Below are 19787 nucleotides of genomic sequence, written 5' to 3' on the forward strand. Positions count from 1 at the left end.
AAAATATTATGTCCATATATTGAAATAGACAAAATAATTCTAAGTAAACTGGATTTATGACATACCTTTCTTAGAATTTTTTGATCTCTTCTTAAAGACTGCTCTAAAAAACAGCAAACAGATTTCTGGATAGCTCCTTCAAACATTTAAAGTTGGAGAACAAAAGGTTTATTTTAAAAATGAAAACCCTGGCTTGTACAACTCCAGACATGAATCTGCTTTCAATTACTGAAAGTATTTCCACTTCAGTGGAAAGGGATCAAATCTTCAACTATACCATCTTTAGGCAATGAATTTGATTATATTAAGCTTTAGAAATACAAAATCACTTTGTGACATAGCCAAGTATTCTGTATATATCATTCATTAGGTACACAGAAGAGAAACAGCTAATACTATAACTGAAAGGCAGCAAAAATTGTGGCTGTTTACAGCAGTAGTATATTTCCATAAGGGAGCTCTGCTTTATTTATTTTAAGGTACTTACAAAAATCTCAACTCTCACTTACATTTTAAAGTAAAAATATTACAGTTCTTTCTAAATCAACCCAGACTGCTTTTCCACAGTTTAACGTTCATTATTTGCTCTGTTATTAAGTTACATTATTCTTCACAGACTTTGTTCTAGAAACAATCTGCTGACAAAAATTATACACTAGGTACTGTATTCTCAGGGAAAGGTGATTTTATATTTCTAAGTATTTTATACGTTTTTCCTTAAAGTAATCAGTATAGTAGATTTCAGAGTAGCAGTAGAGTTAAACCAATGAAACAGAAAGGCTTACAAAGCAGAACTATATATAGAATCTTAACTATCTCAACTATAAATTATGCAAAAACTATTTCTAATAAAATTAAATACACAAATGCATTCATAAAATGTAGAGAAATAAAAGTTCACAGTGTCTTCAGAATGCACATATTGCCTTTTAATTTAAATACACAAACACACACACACCAAGAACAAAATCCTCTGTTACATAGCAGCCACTTGCAGAAGTATCTGGTATTTAGAATGATCTGTAAAGTTAAGCCTTTGCCTTATCTAAATCCTTAATTTGGTGCCTCAGGGGTTAAAAAGCCACCTCATTTAAAATGCTAATATTGCCTTTGCACGGATTCAAAGAGAAACAGAGCCTCCTCCCATTTCAATACCACACCATACAAAAGCATACAAATAAGACTCCATACATATCTATTCTGTATAAATGGCTCATCTAAATATATTTGGCTGATTTAACTCAATCTGAGAAATCACACTTTATCCTGGCTCAGCCGTAAGGTCAAAAGGATTGGTTTTCAGTCACCCACCTTTCGGTGGTGATTCCTCCTTCTGTCTGGATGTGAAGCGCAGACCACGGCGTTTCCAAGTTGAATCAGTCTATAATGTATCATGTTACAGAGTCTGGCTTTCTCCTCAAGCACATAACAGCAATCAGACATGATAGGCTGAGGCTCCTCTGTTTACACCCAGGGAAGCGAGGGGGGCTGGGCTTGGCATTCCTTAACCCTTTCTAAACTGCAAAAGTGCCTTCCATAGTTATCATTCTTCAGTCATATAATCTGAAAAAAATCCAGTTCATTCCCGATAGTCTTCTAAAGTCATCTCTGGTTTCCAAATATCCTACAGCAGTTGCTTTTAAATATAGGAATACTCTTCTGTGATGTTAATTTACCATGTCAAAACCACAGATTTTCAAATAACCTAATGCTTAAAGATTTGCAGCATGACATTTTATTTACACTAAAATAAAAGACATGCCACAAAAATATTTTTGATAATTAAAATATTTCTAACCTTTCTAGATAAAGAGATTTAATCAGGAAGCTCTACTCCTTGGATTGTCACAAAAGGATCTTTTCCTGACCAAATAAAATATAAGAACACTGTATTGCCAACATGTATACATCATATATCTAATATAATTTACATGTGAGCTATGAAATTTGTCACAAATCTCAGTTAAACAAAACTGGGTGTGTCTTAGGCCATGTCTACATCTAAAATTTTGCAGCGCTGGTTGTTACAGCTGTATTAGTACAGCTGTATAGGGCCAGCGCTGCAGAGTGGCCACACTTACAGCAACCAGCGCTGCAAGTGGTGTTAGATGTGGCCACACTGCAGCGCTGTTGGGCGGCTTCAAGGGGGGTTCCGGGAACGCGAGAGCAAACCTGGAAAGGAGACCAGCTTCGCCGCGGTTTGCTCTCGCGTTCCCGGAGCCACCCAGCAAACCGCAGGGAAGGAGACCTGCTTGCTCGGGGTTCCGCGAACGAGAGAGCAAACCGGGAAAGGAGACCAGCTTCGCCGCGGTTTGCTCTCGCGTTCCCGGAGCCACCCAGCAAACCGCAGGGAAGGAGACCTGCTTGCTCGGGGTTCCGCGAACGAGAGAGCAAACCGGGAAAGGAGACCAGCTTCGCCGCGGTTTGCTCTCGCGTTCCCGGAGCCACCCAGCAAACCGCAGGGAAGGAGACCTGCTTGCTCGGGGTTCCGCGAACGAGAGAGCAAACCAGGAAAGGAGACCAGCTTGATTACCAGAGGCTTCCTCCTTCCACGGAGGTCAAGAAAAGCGCTGGTAAGTGTCTACATTGGATTACCAGCGCTGGATCACCAGCGCTGGATCCTCTACACCCGAGACAAAACGAGAGTACGGCCAGCGCTGCAAACAGGGAGTTGCAGCGCTGGTGGTGCCCTGCAGATGTGTACACCTTCAAAGTTGCAGCGCTGTAACTCCCTCACCAGCGCTGCAACTTTCTGATGTAGACAAGCCCTTAGACAGCTTTCCATTTATGAGAGGAAGATGGACAGCTTACAAAGTGGTTTAACGTACTGATACAAACAAGTCTCATGCATTCACCTGATACTGCAGCACTTCCACAACCATAAACTGCCAGTGAAGTCTACAAGAGTTTTACATATGGAAGAAATGCAATAGCAAGCTAAAGTCCTTTGGATGTACATTCATAATTGCCATTAACATTAATGACAGTAATGTGTGCATATACTGGAAAGAGGAGAGCCCCTCTAAACTGTAGCACAGGTTATAAAACAGAGTGGAGCTAGCAGTTCTTATATGCACACACTAGAACCCACTGTCTATATAATAATATAATTCCCAGATAATATCATTTCTCAGATCTGTGTTTTAATTGAAATAAAGGGTCAGCAGACTGTGACAATATCAAGTTTACAACGTACTCATTCTTCATTTTGTACATTCAGATAAGAATATAATAGGATTTTACAAATCTTCCACATTAAAGAGAAATTTAAAAAACAAAACAAAAACAAAAATACCCACAATACTGTCCATTGCTATTTAATCAAATGGGGGGTTTGCCATGACTTCATTGGATGCAGGATCAGACACACATGTAACAACTTTCAACTGAAGACAACAGAGAATTTGACAAAGTGAAAAACTACAGCTACATGAATCACTTGACCCATCATTAATTGCAGAAATACAATACACAAGTTCAGGACAGAATGTGGAGAATGTGTTAGCCAACCAGAATTATAAGGACATTTATGGAGGTAAATAGAATAATCCAATTATAATTTGGCCAGTTTACTTAGACTACCGCCCCTACCTCTTGAGAAAAACACCATGAAATGTTTTATTATTAGCAGTGAGGTAAATAGTTTATATCCCCTCCATCCTGAAGGAGTTTGGTTCCGTATTGACTTAAAGAGCAGACTGCCACCTACTGAATCATGTGTGCAATGTTGTTAAACTGTGATCATCCCAGGATATGAGAGAGACAAGGTGGCTGAGGTAATATCTTTTATTGGACCAACTTCTGCTGGTGAGAGAGACAAGCTTTCGAGCTTAAGCAGAGCTCCTCTGCAGGTCTGGGAAATGTACTCAGAGTGTTACAGCTAAATACAATTGTTTAGCGTAAGTAGTTAACGCATATTTCAAGGTGAAGTGGCCCACTACCACCTCTTCAGTCATAGGGGGGAAATGAGGGGGAAAAACTGGGGGTTTGGAGTTAAGTTGTAATAAGCCATAAATGCACTGTCTTTATTCAGTCCATGATTTTTAGTATCTAGCAATGTATTAATTTAAGCTCCCAGGCTCATCTTTTGAAAGGATTGTGAAGGTTTCCTCTGAGGAAGAGTACCCAAAGGTCAGATATAGAGTGATTTTTTTTTTTTAAAAACTGTTCACCCAGAGGTGGTGATGGTGTTTTTGTCTTTCATCATTCTTCTGTATGAGTTCATTCAAGATATCACCTCTCTGTATACAATCATCCCTCATAGAGATGGCATTGCTGCCTGTCTCAAATATTTACAACACAATGGACTACCCTAAGATATCCACCCCAAACATTGCCAAACTAATCCATTTCATTCTCACTCATAACAATTTTACATTGAACAACCACACTTTGCCGAAACCACTGGAACAGTCATGTATATTAGGATGTCTCTATCGAGGTGGCCTGTGTACGGCTTTATGAGTCATAGGACTAAGGGGTAGGTTGGGTCTCTCAGGATCACTATTGGCATTTCAACATCCCCAGTGGTAATCCTCTGGTCTGGAAAGAAAATCCTACGTGCTGCATTCTGAAGAGGCCTGTGTTCTTAAAGATGTATGTATCATGCACCTTCTTGTCCATCCTGCGTTGATATCAGTAAAACGTCAATGGTGATTTACCAGCACTTGCAATACCATAGAAAAGTATCCCTTTCTGTTGTTGTACTCTGTGGCAAGGTGGTCTGGTGCCAAAACAGGGATATGCATCCAGGAATGTGGCCTTGCACATCCAAAAGTTCTGCAGCCACTGCTCATCATCCCATACTTGCATAACGTGATCCCACTAATCAGTGCTCATTTCTCAGGCCCAGAACCATCCACAGCTGCCAACAACAACCTTGAATTGTTTCTTTGTATGTCCTAAAGCAAGCTAGCCTCCAAGCAATCGTCATGTTCCCCGCGGCTCCTCTGGCAGCTCTACAAATACTGCCGGAACAGGCATGTTGTGTTCTCAACACTCATCACGATAATGCAGAGCTGTGCAGGGTCCATGCTTCTCTCAGAGATGGTGGACGTGAGGGTTTGCGGGACTTTTGAAAAGAGGCGTGGAACATTATGGGTTGCAGATAAAATTATGGGATGAAGAAACTGCCTCATGGGAAGTTTAAACTGTGTTCCCAGTCACCCCTACATGACTCGTTTGCCCCCATGAGGCAATGAAAACCCTACCCAAAACACCCTGCATTATATGGTGGCAAGTTGCACAGTGGGATAGCTACCCATTGTGTACTGATCTCTGCATCAATGCAAGCGCTGATAGTGAAGATGCGCACTGCCAACATAAGGAGCATAGTGTGGACACATACAAAAGCAATTTAATCACTGCAGCGGCTATACATTGATGTAACTTAGGTAACTTAGCTCTGACACTCTAAGTACCTTTCACAGACCTAACAAAGAGCTCTGTGTAGCTCAAAAGCTTGTCTCTTTCTCCAACAGAAGTTTTTCCAGCAAAAGATATTACCTCACCCACCTTGTCTCTCTGATATCCTGGGACCAAAATGGCCACAACACCACTGCATACAAATATTTCCTGCAGCAACTGAGCTTTTCTGTGGAAATCTTTTCAACTCTACTTATCTTTTTATGAAATCCAACACAGTCATAGTGAGCATGGAAGCTGACTAGAAGCCAAATAAGTGATCAATAAAACTGTTAATGATTGTATAAATACTTCTAGACAAAACAAGACAGCCTTAAATTATCTCAACTTCAATTAGCACTTTTTGGTATAAATATGTATTACAAATACATATTTTACATACATCGTGCATAAACATTAAAGCATTAGAAATTTCAGATTCATATTTAAACATATTTCTAAATAGATATGAATTTATACACACACACACCGCTGAAAATAAATTATTTTTATATATAAAAATCTCATTGATCACTTAGTTTTTTTAACTCCCATTGGAAATAAAGCCAGTATGTATTCAGTTAGTTGGAAGAATAAGAACCTATGAAGCTTAAGTGTGACGGCTGCCATCTTGGTCAACACATGGGGCAGCTGAATCGGAGACCTCCAGAGCTAAAGGCATGAGCTACTGCTTCTTGACATATAAGTCTCTAGCCAGAGCTACAACAGACTATTATTCTCTGTGGATTGGGCACAGGGGAGAACCTGTAACACACACTCACCAGTAGGTTACATATTTCCTCTGATCACAGAAAGCTTGTCCTGATCATCTGAGACCCACAGCAGTTCAAATCCCAGACAAACCGCCACTTTTGTGACAATCACCGTGTTGGCTAACACCTGGAGTTTGAATCAGAGACTGCCAGAAATAAAAGTGTAAGATGATATAGCTTGAGATAAAGAGGGAACACTCTCATGCTGGCTGTGAAAGACTCATGCCTCTGTGAATTGGTAGAGAGAGAGAGACCTGTAACACTTATTTACAAATAGATTATAAGTTTGTCAATTTATACCTTGATAATACTATTTTCCTGAAGGGGAATTGTTCTAGAGATGATAACCCCACAATGTGCTTATATGCTCGTGTAGGAACCCATATGGACATTGAGCTCTCCAGCAATACAGGTGTTCCAAGAGTCAGAGGTGAAGATGTTATTATGTGAAGGGGTGGGGTGCTACTTCTTGTGCTCCACTTTCACTTTAGAAGAAAGCTGATTTTGATGTCTCATCTATACCCTATTCATAATTTCTATAAATACAATTTATACACACATATGCATACCACTCTGAGGAGGATGAACTATCACATAACAGGACTCTGATTAAGTTTATTCTTGGAAACCACCGCTCCCCTCACTCACCCAAACCTCCCTGCACACTTTTTAACCACACATTGTTTTTGTACCGGGGAGTATGCCACTGCACTCAACTGCTTGCTCTCTGACATTTTTGGGACTATCTGTAATGGAATTTCCTTTGCTTTGATCCTATTTGTACTGTTCAGTATAGATGATGTGACTGCTAAATTCCATCAACACTAATGCAAGTTATTTATGAAAATTCACTAGCTATAGTGCCAATTAAACTGAAAAGTACATTTCCCTTGTAAATATATATGAAATACTGCACATGGCAAATACCCAGGAAGCAAAATCATGCATCTATATCACCATGTGCCTAGTTATCTTCCATGTTAAAAGAGCAGAATATTTTGCAAAGTACATACTGGGCTTGACTCTCCACACAACTACACTGTTGACACCAGCCTAACTCCTTTGAGTTAAGTGGACTTATCCCGGCCTAAACCCCAGCATACCCTGTTTATATAGAGAGTACCCACACAGAACGAGCAACACACCCATAAATGCAGAAGAATTTGACATACTAACTGTAGACAACAGAACATAGTGGGTATATGACTGATGCAGGACAAGGACTAACTGGCATCAGAGATTTAGTGATGAAAAGCTAATTGAAAGAAATGAGTTTGGAGGAGGACAGCATGTGTGCTTGATTCACAGGGAAATATTCAGACAAAACTGATTTTTGTAACTATTTGGCCAAATGGCTGTTTTGTGAATTGATAAAGGTATGTGGAGTCTTTAACCATTATATTTGAATCCAGCCCAAGTCAGAGGGAACAATACACCTCTACCCCGATATAACGTGACCAGATATAATACAAATTTGGATATAACGCGGTAAAGCAGTGCTCCTGGGGGATGGGGGCTGTGCACTCTGGTGGATCAAAGCAAGTTTGATATAACGTGGTAAGATTTTTTGGCTCCTGAGGACAGCGTTATATAGGGGTAGAGGTGTATTTGTTATCTAATTACAGATCAGTGACCTATATGAAATGAGTTGGGTTGTCTCAGTCCAAGTCCTAGTAGACAGGTGTTCTCATTGCAGTTGATGTTAGTGTCAGCCTCCTTGCTGGAAGTTGCATTAAATGGGAAGGGAGGTTAACCTGCTTGCACTAGTTAGAGCGGTCTCTTTAGGTTCAGGTTGAGGCACAGTGGCAGGATGGTGTAATACAGGGGTAGGCAACCTACGGGAATTCTAGTCGAAAACCGGATGCCTGGCAACCCTAGTTTCAAATCTATCTATTTTAGATACTTATATGGTTCACACTACCATGCCACTTGAGCATCACACAGTTTTTAAAGGTATGTGTACACTGCAATTAAAAACCCGTGGCTGGCCTGTGCTAGCTGACTCGGGCTACTGGCTCTTGGGCTAACGATCTGTTTGACTGTGGTGTAGATGTCCAGGCTACAGATGGAGCCCAGGCTCGGGGATCCTGCGAGGTGGAAGGGTCCGAAAACTCCAAGCACAAACATCTACATTGCAATCAGAGCTGGCGCTAGGCATAAGAAAACTAAGTAATTGCTTAGGGCCCCAAGCAGCTCAATTAGGCCCCCCTATTCCTTTTTAGCTGTTTAATAAGTTTATTAACATATATTGGGGGGAAATATTCCTGGGCTAGCACCACCTCTGACTGCAATTAAACCACCCCTTAGCCTGAGCCAGCCATAAGTGTCTAAATTCAGCGTAGACATATCCTAGAGTACAACATCCCTGCAAGGTAGGGAAATACTATTATTCCCATTTTACAATAGGCAGCTGAGCACAGAGAGACCAGGTGACTTGCCCAGTGCTGCACAGGAAGCATGGGACAGAGCAGGGACTTGAACCTAGCCTCCTGAGTCCCAGGCTACCACCCTAATCTCTGGACCATCCTTCTCCTCATTTAGAAATGGGATGCAAAAACAAATTTTTAACTATTTATTATCATTAACTGCTATCTACAATGTAGGAACACTTTCCTGGTCAGATACCAACTCAGCTAATTACATGTGTGCCTATCTAATTGTACTGTGCAGTTTCAATTCCTTAAGTCATTCGTCTTGTCTTAAACTATTAGTTAGTGTTAATGACACTTTACTGCCAATTGCACACAGTTTTCAGAAGCACTGGTATCTGCATTTTTATTACAAACAAGCATGCAGTGAATACCTATAAATAGGCTACACTCAAGCAAAGTCTAAAAAACAACTTTGAAACTGTTTTTCTAGATAACAGCATTACATAGAAAGTAAGGTATTATTAACTGATCACATTAAAACAATATTTATACAACTGTTTGTAAGAGAAAAGGAATAATGCATGCACAAACATACAATTTTATCTTTGTTTTATAGTTAAATTTCAATTCAACTTTACTTGATAAATGAACTTTCTAGTTCCTGCTTGAAATATATTTGAAAAAGTCCAAACAAAACTTGCAATAGAACAGAAATAAATGCCTACAAATGCTATCATTATTAACAAAGAAATTATCTGTGAGGAAGCACGCACACACTATCTATCTATAACTACATAATGTAGGTCCAAATCCTGTGATTCTTACTGATATGAATAATGCTACTGTGGTCAATACGTTGGCTTGCATGATTAAGTACTATTGGATTCAGCCATTGATCAGGCAAAACTCCTACTCACTCTAAAGGGAACAGAATAAGGCCCTGGTAAGAAGTGCAGAATTTGCTGCCCAAATACAAAAGTAGTAGTTATTTTTTTCCTTTTTCACTATCTAAAACTAAATCTGACTGAAATTATTATTTATAACATTTACAGCTCCCCTAGAGTATATTAGGAATTTAACAGTCTCAAAGAGCTTACAAGCTACATTTCAATGAGGATGATGTAAGTGTACATAAGAAACAAAAAGGGAAGAAGTTTGAGGTTGGTCAAGGGTTCAAGTAAAATACATATTACTGCTGTTATACAAAATAATTGACATTAGTATCAATTTTCTTGAACGTGATGGACTCCCCCACGAGGACTGGCATAAACTACCCTCATGCGTAGGCATCTGGACAATTCCCCTGGTTTGTATATTCATTGTCTGTCCCCACACACAGTGAAAACACAGCATTCTATTGTGTTTTTGGGCTTTGTGCGTTCACATTGGACAGGAAGTGGGCAGTAATTGTCCCTCTGTACTTATTCAGACAAATCTACCAATTAACTCAATATGGCATTATGCTGAATACAGACTTCAGAAACAGAAATACAACAAAATATTGCTGCATAATGATATAATACTGTACTTAAAATCTTCCTACATACGCCTAATTTCCACATATAAATAAAAGATAAAGGGCAAGTGTAAAATAAAATTATTAAGCTTAAGTTATAGGCTCAAATTAGATGCATCGAAGATAAAAACCTGAATAGTTACTGTTTTCATTGTCTGAAAACAGTTTTAATTAGTTATTTTCCCATAGGCTTTTTGTTCAAGTGAAGATAGTCCCAATCAGTCAACAGGCTACACTTAATAATGCCCCATCAACAGGTTAATGCAGGAGACAGTTCTTGGAAAACATGAAGCATACATACTTTTGGTATCATATTTGAAACTGAAATAGTACAGCTGATTAAGTGGTACGAAACAAGACAAATTCATGAGATTGCTGCTGCATTAGACTCAAATCAACAAACATTTCAGAACTGACATTAAATTTGCATGAAATTCACATTTATTCTAATGAGGATGGCTACCTTAAATAGGAACCACCCCAGACAAAACAACAAAACAAAAACAAACAAACAAAAAAGAACCCAGCTAATCCTAATTCCTTCAGGACAACCAAGGCTGTTCTGCTATCAAGAATAAACTATCACAATTAAAAATAATGCTTTGGCGCCATTCAAATAAGGGTTGCTTTATTTTACGAGAAACAAGTGGCATTACCTTAGGGAAACATGATAATTTTAAATTCTTCACTGAAAAAAAAACAAAAGCAGTTTGGATTTTTATTTTTTTTAAATACCCAAACTGATTGCAAATTTGGATTCTGTTTCTCTTATTAGATTCACCAAAATGCATCATCCCACTATGGACATCTAAAGTGAGAAAAATTGAAAACTCTGACATTTATAATAGCATCATTTCCCTTTCTTTTTCATATCAATTTTACATTTTCTCACATTCCTCTCTGCTGGCAGCTGCTACTCACTGGCTTTTATCTGGCAGGGAAGCAGTTGCCTGTACAACTGATGCCAGCACTACTCCCAAACTGGAGACTGAATGTCTAATCTTCATAATACAACTGACCAACTTCAGACTTACATTTTTAACACGTGAGTCCACAGCTCAGACTCCCTTTGGATTAGCAGTATTTTTTTAATTAACACTTTTGTGGAAAAGATGACTTTATTGTAAATGAAAAATGCAAAAAAAAAATGAACAAAAGTGAAGTTGGTATGTAAACACACAAGATGTAAGAAGTCACATAATAAACAAGGTATTTTCAGACTGAACCAATATATTTAGAGTAAAATAGTTTTGTATAGTGGTCTGACAAAGAGAATTGGCTTTCCTAGACAAACTACTATTGCAAATCACTGTGAATTGATAAGGACCACCAAGCAGTCCTTCTCAGAAAAATTCTCAGAAAAATCATTCTGTTGTTCTGCTGAATAATGAAGATGGCATCTCAGACCTTTAGAAATGTTTAACTGAAATTCTGATTGTAAAATATTTTTCAAGGTTCTTTTCCAAAATTACATCTTCATAAACACTCCTTAGAAATACAGGTAAAAAGCAAATTTGCATCCTTGTGATTCCCAAGGAAAATATTTCACGTATTTCTTATAATAAGTGTTCTATAGATTATAACCAAAATTATGTGCTGGGATTGTAGGTTCAGTTGCCGCTGTCCTTCATGTCTGTCTAGTACACAAAAGATGACTGAAAAGTCATTAAATAATTTTGGTCAAAAATTTTCAGTTCTCTAATAGATCAAGCACCCATGATCTCCCTCTAGTTAAGAATCCTCCATAAAAATAATCCACTGGATCTTTTTCGTTTTGTTGATTTTTAGTCAAGATCATAAAAAATTGTCATCTTTTGTGTAGATGTCAGATAAATTTCTAGCCTGAAGTTTTGTAAGTTAATTGTTCAACTATAAGTAATGTATGTATAAATATATCTGCTTATCTGACACTCAGAGCCATGGAAAGATGGCATAAAATAATTTCATACTATTCTGACACCTGATATCAGATGCTTCCCTAACAGTCACCTATGCCTTAAAAAGGTCAATTAAATTAATAAAACATTCAAAATAAAAGAAAAATTCCCCTCTTTCTGACTGCATGGGCTGCTGTTCCTAATTAGAGCTGAAATGCCCAGCTCAGTGGGCACAGTGGCTGACTGAACCATGCTTTGTGTTTGGACTCAAAATGGTAGAAAATAAGGGGAAATTGTTCAGAGTCACATAGAAAAAACAGTATTAAAAAAATCTAAACATAAGAGAATTTTATTGCAAGAAATCACCTAAGATAATGGCTACATTAGTCACTTAGCAATTGTTGCAGGTCAACAGACGGATTAGGATAATTAGGCCATCCAAAATGACAGAAACACCCTCAATGTCAATGCTGTTGGGTGAAAGTAGTTCCTCTTTTTCCACTTCTGAGAAGACCAGAGTTCTGGAAATTCTACAGTATGCACTTTGACTAACTACCCTATATATACACATTCATGATGATCCAATTAGACTCGTTCCATTATTAAGCAGTAAGCCTTTTTGATAATGTACTCCCAGGCTTGTCTGGGGATAGAAGGGTACACAGAATGGGCACACATGTTCTAACAACGGTTCCTGCACAGTTCAAGAATCCCAACTTTTTAAATCCCTTCAATGATTTCTGGCAGGTTGGCCACCTTGATCATGAGCTCTTGCAATACATTATATAGGACCTACTGTGGACTTCCCAAATCCCAAGATGGTGATGAATTGCTCAAATTACTATTTGAATAGCCAACTTCTAAGGAGAGCAAACACAACTCTTTTTCTCCCTCAGTGAAAGGAACATCTAACATTGAAATGTCAGGGCTAGTTCACTACACCAGGTACACAAAGGTCTCCTCTCTCTCCTGGAAATTATGCAGCCACTGTTGCTCATCCCAGACTTGGACAACAACTCAGTCTCACCAGTCTCTATTCATGTTCCAGACCAAAAGTGGTCCTCCATACAGTGACCATCTCACACTTACACAACAGACACATCTAATCAGGGAAGTGTACGTGCACCACTGCTGAATCATGAACTGTTGGCCACAGTTTGACTCTAAATAGGTTCTACAGCAGGGGTGGGGGCAAACTACTGCGGGCTGGATTTGGAGGCTGTACCACGTGGGCTGGCCCCGCTCTGGCACTCCAGCTGGGGCAGGGACCACACCATGCAGCTCCCGGAAGCCGTGGCCTAGAGTTGGAGAAGGGACATGCCACGGCTTCCGGGAGCTGCTTGAGGTAATCACCGCTCAAAGCCTGCACCCCTGAGCCTCTTTCCACATCCCAACCCCATGCCCTAGTCCTGATCTTCCTCACACTCTCCAAACCCCTCGATCCCAGCACAGAGTATCCTCCTGCACTCAAATGTCTCAGCCTCACCCCAGAGCCTGCACCTCAAGCCCCAGCCCCACCCTAGAGTTTGCTCCCCCCAACCAGAGCCCTCACCCCCTCCCACCCCCAACCCCAATTTTGTGAGCATTCATAGCCAGCCATACAATTTCTATTCCTCGATGTGGCCCTCAGGCCAAAAAGTTTGCCCACCCCTGTTCTGTAGGACCAGCTGCTGCGGTCTTGGCACAATTACCTCTGTTGCCTTGTGACTGGTTCTCAAAATCTGCAACAGAAACCCTTCTGGGAGAGCTGAATGTTCTTTCTGGTCTCATTTGGAGAAAGGAAGAGGAAATGGCCAGCACCATAGGACTTTTGGGATGTCCCTGGGGGATTACGTGAGTTTGAACTTTTTTCATTTCCCCTGTGCTCTCAGAAGACCTTTGGAATCTCTCAGAATCCACTGTTTTAGGCAGCTGGGCCAAGACCTGGGACAGGTTCCCAGAGAACTGTGCAATTATAACTGTATAGCACCTTGTTGGGCAAAAGTGACATACACACAAAAGAGCAGTGGACACACTGCACCTCTAGAAATTCAACTGCCAATTTTTTGTGTGTGTAGACGCTGTGTATGCATGCACACGGGCAAATTTATATAAAACAGATATGTGAGTACAGACACACAGATATATGCATGTAACACTTAATATAAAACAATTATATCCTAAACCACATCACAAGGATCTATTAACTTAAGTCAATTGGCATTTCTTTGCCTTTTTGCCAACAGGCATGCTAACATCTAACAATGACGCTGTGCTGCTATTATGAACTCTACTGCAGAAATGTAAACAAAACAGACATGGATAGATTTCCTGAACTACCTTGAGCCAGATGCAGTTTGAGGAAAGAAAGACGGACAAGGAATGGGGGAGGGGAGAGGCTCCTCGACGGGGAGCTCCTTCAGGTACTCTAAATCTCGCTATCTACAGTTCATCCTACAGAATCTCCCGTTTCATGACAGAGAATTTTTTATTACAGCATCTCTCTTTCTCAGTATTCAAAAATTGAATACTGGAGCCTGCTTGTTACGGCAAAGGTTTGCATGATGATTAAATGGGTTAAGAATGTCCCATTCACTGTGATGGAACAGGATGGTACTGCTAGAAATACAGTTCCTTTAAAAAGACTGCAGTATCCAAGAGATAAAAATCTATCATGCCAATGGTGTTTTGAAAACCTCTCTGATGCAGTTAGCAATGAATGTGTAACTCCCCCTAATGGAGGAATATTTGAATGTACCTCAGAGAATATTTCAATAACTCAAAATTATAGTATAGTCATTTCACTTTCCTTCACTTCTTAGGTTTTTTTTTAATAGAGGTTTTAAGACATATGATCATAACTCATACCAAACGTACTCTATTATGAATAGAAGTTTTTATTTCCTTGCTGGGTTTTGTCAGCTAAGTCAAACCTTAAGTATACATATATTTTAGTGTAATTCTGTAGCATTTATTCCTTTATCATGACAAATCTTTCAATAGTCATCTGCCAATCATTTTAAGTAAATCTTTGTGCCAAATATTTTGTGGCTCCAGCCAGGTCAGCAAATTGGCATAAAAATGACACTGCCATGTCACATTGATTTTGGTAGGCAGGATAAAGGGTCACTTCTCATACACACGGCTGCTTGTAATGAATGCAACATGTTTGAGGCCTATTCTTGGACAGGTTCCCTTACATTTTAGACTCAACTTTTCTTGGCAAGCTTTCTGGGGCCATACTATGTACGTGTCCCAGTTACTTCAGCCAAAACTTTTCAATATGAAATTCATCAGTATTGACTCCATGTGTAGATGGTATGGCTTTAAAATGTCTGTCTTTTGAATTTAATCACTCACCAGAAGCCTCTTTCCTAGTTCCATTTTTAGAACCCCATGGTATAGATCTGTTTTTTTCTGGAGCTGTAGGTAAAGATGGCATATACATCAACAGTTAATAGGGTATACGTATGAACAGACGTGTGTGTGTGTATAATATGTAACTTTGCCTGTTCTTATGTGTGTATATATAGTGAACTAGTTCTTGTGAAAGATGCCAGATCAATATTCTTGAAGTCAATATGCTTGTCCACAGCAGCAACAATGCAATCCTTAAAAACCCCACAACTGTGCCTCATTCCTGAACTATTGGACTATTTTTCTACAAGTGAGAGAGTAATTCAAGTCTCTGTTCTTTAATACTCAACTACAGTGCCAAGTGTACCATCTCTGGAGGTGGTTTTAGTGATATGGCTGTTAATGCAAAAGGAACAAGACTGAGACAAACACTTCATTTCAGATAGGTCACTGTCAGTCATTTTCAGTCTCTATGGACCTGGACTGGATTTGACCTATCTTTCTGGTGAGTGAAATTTTATGTATCCTATTCCATTACTGATACCGTGGCCCATTCAAACCCACCTAATGTGGAGAAAATGTAATGAGGATAATAGCCTAGCCTGAAGGGATGGGTGAAAAAAACAAATGACATTTACCTTGGTCTGATCTATTTGTTGGATAAAAAGCCTGGGACAACTGCTGCTGAAGAGCTCCCCACTCAAAAATAAAACTTTTTTTTTCTTTTCTTTTAGTGTAGAAGGCAGGACATCTATATTTATTAAAAGAAAACCTCCGAAAGATTACTGCCTTAGGGTCACTTCTACTTTTCTTTATATTGGTGCAAGTGAAGTCAGATTCAAGCCCTATTGGGCAATATGAGACTTAACAAAGATTTAAATTGTGGAACAAAAGTGGAAAAGTTAAGCATATTCTCCCATGGACAAAGCTACCATGACAAACTGATATGCAGAAGCACATAAAGGATATTGATAAGATACATAATCCATATGAATCATTCAAGATAGCAAAGAACTTGTAAAATCAAAATATATAATGCTTTACAAATATTGGAAACAGATGCGAAATTAGAACAAAAAGCTACTGAGAAACAACGATTTATTGGCAGAAAATAGGAAATATAAAGAGGAAACCCATAAAAGAAATAGGCTGGGAATATCTAACTCTTCTTGCTCAGTTTTTAAAAATGTTTCTAAGCAGAGATTAAACATAGGGGAGGAATTTATTGTTATATTGATTTAACAACAATGATGATTCAGTAATCTGTGTAAGTGAGGTGGATTATGGCAAAGTGAGAAGGAGGAACCTACAGGAGCAACAGTTAAGAAACTAGTTGCAATGAGGGAGGGAATGTATGTAAGACACAGTATTATGTGAAAAAAAATTATTTCAGAAACTGTTATATAAGCTACTGCAGTATTTTCAATACTATTGAAAATATTGAAATTTTTTTGGGTTACTTAAATATTCTCCTCGTTTATGTCATGTACCTCTAAAAATTTCGAATCTATATTTCTGTGACAGAATCAGAGATTTATACTGCATAATGGCTAAGCATCAGAATGGGTATGTGAAACAATTACACTAACATCTGTCTTTGATCAGGACATTCAGAAAATGCAGGACATGCCGCTATGGAAAAATTCACTTCAACCCCATTCCCACTTCTTTAATGGAATGTTTTACTGAGATTTGTTTTATATGTTTGACAGAAAGTAAATTACTAAGATATAGGAGAGCCTCCAAAGATTTGTGATCCTTGCAGAAGAGGTTAATACGAATCAGGGAAGATCAGAGTTTAGGATATCTAAGTAATACAAATGCTGTCAGTCATTGTCTTAAGACAAGGCAGCAGGGCTCAGGTGGGCTCTGACTTCAGTCCCACCCTCCTGGGATCATGCAGTAAGTTTTGTTGTCAAAAGGGGGTCGTGGTGCAATCAGGGGCAGCTCTAGGAATTTTGCCGCCCCAAGCACGGCAGGCAGGCTGCCTTCCATGGCTTGCCTGCGGACAGTCTGCTGGTCCTGCAGCTTCGGTACCCTCGCGGTGCCAGCAGAGCGCCCCCCGCGGCTTGCTGCCCCAGGCACACGCTTGGCGTGCTGGGGCCTGGAGCCGCCCCTGGGTGCAATTAATCCACCATTCACAATTCAGTACAAGTTGGCACAAAAGCAGATTCAAGTAAGTGGGACACGTGAATGAGCAATCATCGACTAATTTTCTATCTCCTTTTTTGTAAAAACAAACAACAAAAAAACCAGCAGCACATCAGATAAAACATGAAAGAACAAGCATGAGTAACTCTAACTTAAGTTGCATAAAACTCACTGAGCCTTGCACTAACAACTAGACTTCTTCTAATAATGTTCTATAACTTCATAATCACTTGGAGGTATATATTAAATTTATGTGAAACCCATCCATTTAGATTTATGTGGTTTCAATAAAACAAAATCTGTGGGTTTACTGAGTGTGATTTGTTTCAGAGGAGTATCCATGTTAGTCAGCAAAAACAATAAGGAGTCATTGTGGCATCTTAGAGATGAACAAATTTATTTGGGCATAAGCTTTCATGTTAACAAACTTAAAAGTGGCAATTCTTCAACAAAAAAACAGACTCCAATGAGAAATTGCAGAAGTGGAATTAATTTGCAAACTGGACACCATCAAATTAGGCCTGAATAAAGACTGGGAGTGGATGGGTCACTACAAAAAGCAATTTTCCCTCTGCTGATACTCACACCTTCTTGTCAACTGGTGGAAATGGGCCACTACAAAAGTGATTTCCCCTCCCTTGGTATGCACTGCTTCTTGTCAACTGTTGAGAATAGGCCACTTCTACCTAAAATTGAATTGGCCCACTTGGTAGGCAATTCCCATCTTTTCATGTACTATAATATATATTCTGCTTACTGTTTTTTTCACTCCATGCATTTTATGAAGGGGGTTTTAGCCCACGAAAGTTTATGCCCAAATAAATTTGTTAGTCTCTAAGATGCCACAAGGACTCCTTGTTGTTTCTGCTGAGTGTGATTCATAACTCCTGAACATGAAAACTGCTAAACAGAATTTTTATCAAATCCAAACAATTATCACCATCCACCTGCTAACACACAAATCCCCGTTCCGAATAGGCCATGGCCATTAGGGGCCATCTTTTCTGGATGTTGGAGAGGCCAGATCATTTCACTCTATTACGCTTTTAAAGGGCAAGTAATGAGCCTGCTGCCTGGCCACATATACACCTTTTTGGAGGGAAGTTAGGATATTGTTCAAAGAAGGGAACTATCTGCCTATCCACCATGGGCATTTATACTGCACTCATCCTTGTACAGGTCTTCTTTAAAGTTTATACAAATCCCAAAATTTCAAGTTGAGCTCATTGCCCTACTATGTGTTCATCCATACTTTCTAAGAGAAAAGACAACTAATTATGTTCCTGCCTGTGACTTTCAGTCCACCTCTAAAAGTCTTAAATCTTAAAATATGCTCTATAGCCTGTATTTAAAAAAAAATAGTAAATACAGAGAAGCAAAATCAAAAAGTTTTTGTAGCTGCCCAAGGAGCTTCGTGTATATATGGATGAGAGCATTGCCTCTTTCAGATATCCTGTATAGTTGTAGCCATGTCAGTCCTAGGATATTAGAAAGACAAGGTGGGTGAAATAATATCTTTTATTGGGCCAACTTTTGTTGGTGAGAGAGACAAGCTTTGGAGTCATCAAGAGCTCTTCTTCAGAAGACTTGAAAAAGAAGTCTTTGTGTGGCTTGAAAGCTTGTCTCTCTCACCAACAGAAGCAGGTACAATAAAAGATATTGTCTCTCTCTCTTTCAGACATGTCAGCTGAACTATAAATTTAGCCATAATATGCTAGCACGGCAATCGAACTCACTTCTCCATTTGGCTAAAAGGCCAATAATAAAATGGCCTAGTTAAAGTCTAGTATCAAGCCTTACTAAATCAAAATCATTTCAAGACAATGCTTATAAAAAATGTGTTACAAATATTTTCATTTCACCATGGTCTAGGAAAGACCTCACAGCTGAATAATGATTTCTAACCTTCTCTCCTACCCCTTGTTTGTGTTTTAATTAATTTCTTTTGTTTGACTCTAATTCTCAATAGTCCTGTAATCAAAGAAAAACCAAGAAAAAAGATCCAGTGAAACATGTGAAGCATATTGGAATGACTATTCTTAGCTTGTTTATGGTTTCTTCTCCTACCCGTGTTTTTTTTTAGAACTCCTATGCTTTCAGAAACAGAAACTGATTTTTAATGTTTTTATTTATTTATTACATATTTGTAGTTCATTAATAATCCTGCTATGGTTTTCCTAGGGTCACAGAATATAGCAAGATAAAGTGACTGATTAACAGTTAAGTTACTTGTTTAATGTATTCTAGTCTGATGAAATCCTGAACAAAATTGTTGCATAATTGTCAGTAAAATATAAAGTTAAGGTACATCTCAGATACACCAATAGGCTTTTTCTTGTGTTCTACTAAGGTTCCACTG

At 39.0% G+C, this 19787-nt stretch overlaps 1 protein-coding gene across 15 annotated transcripts in view; it reads right to left on the minus strand.

The window, feature by feature from the left end:
• Positions 1-19787, minus strand: part of TENM3 (teneurin transmembrane protein 3) — a 2266571-nt gene that overhangs the window by 360150 nt on the left and 1886634 nt on the right. The window contains exon 1 of one of the 15 annotated variants that reach the window (XM_030563290.1): positions 1312-1371. The exons of 13 other annotated variants lie outside the window; for them this stretch is intronic. The gene's annotated coding sequence lies outside the window, so the exon portion shown is untranslated. Of the gene's footprint in view, positions 1-1311; positions 1372-19787 lie in introns of those variants that run through there. One more of the 15 variants, XM_030563288.1, reaches the window with a different exon arrangement.

The sequence above is a fragment of the Gopherus evgoodei genome, chromosome 5 (genome assembly GCF_007399415.2).
Source record: "Gopherus evgoodei ecotype Sinaloan lineage chromosome 5, rGopEvg1_v1.p, whole genome shotgun sequence".
In the NCBI taxonomy this organism is placed as follows: domain Eukaryota; kingdom Metazoa; phylum Chordata; order Testudines; family Testudinidae; genus Gopherus; species Gopherus evgoodei.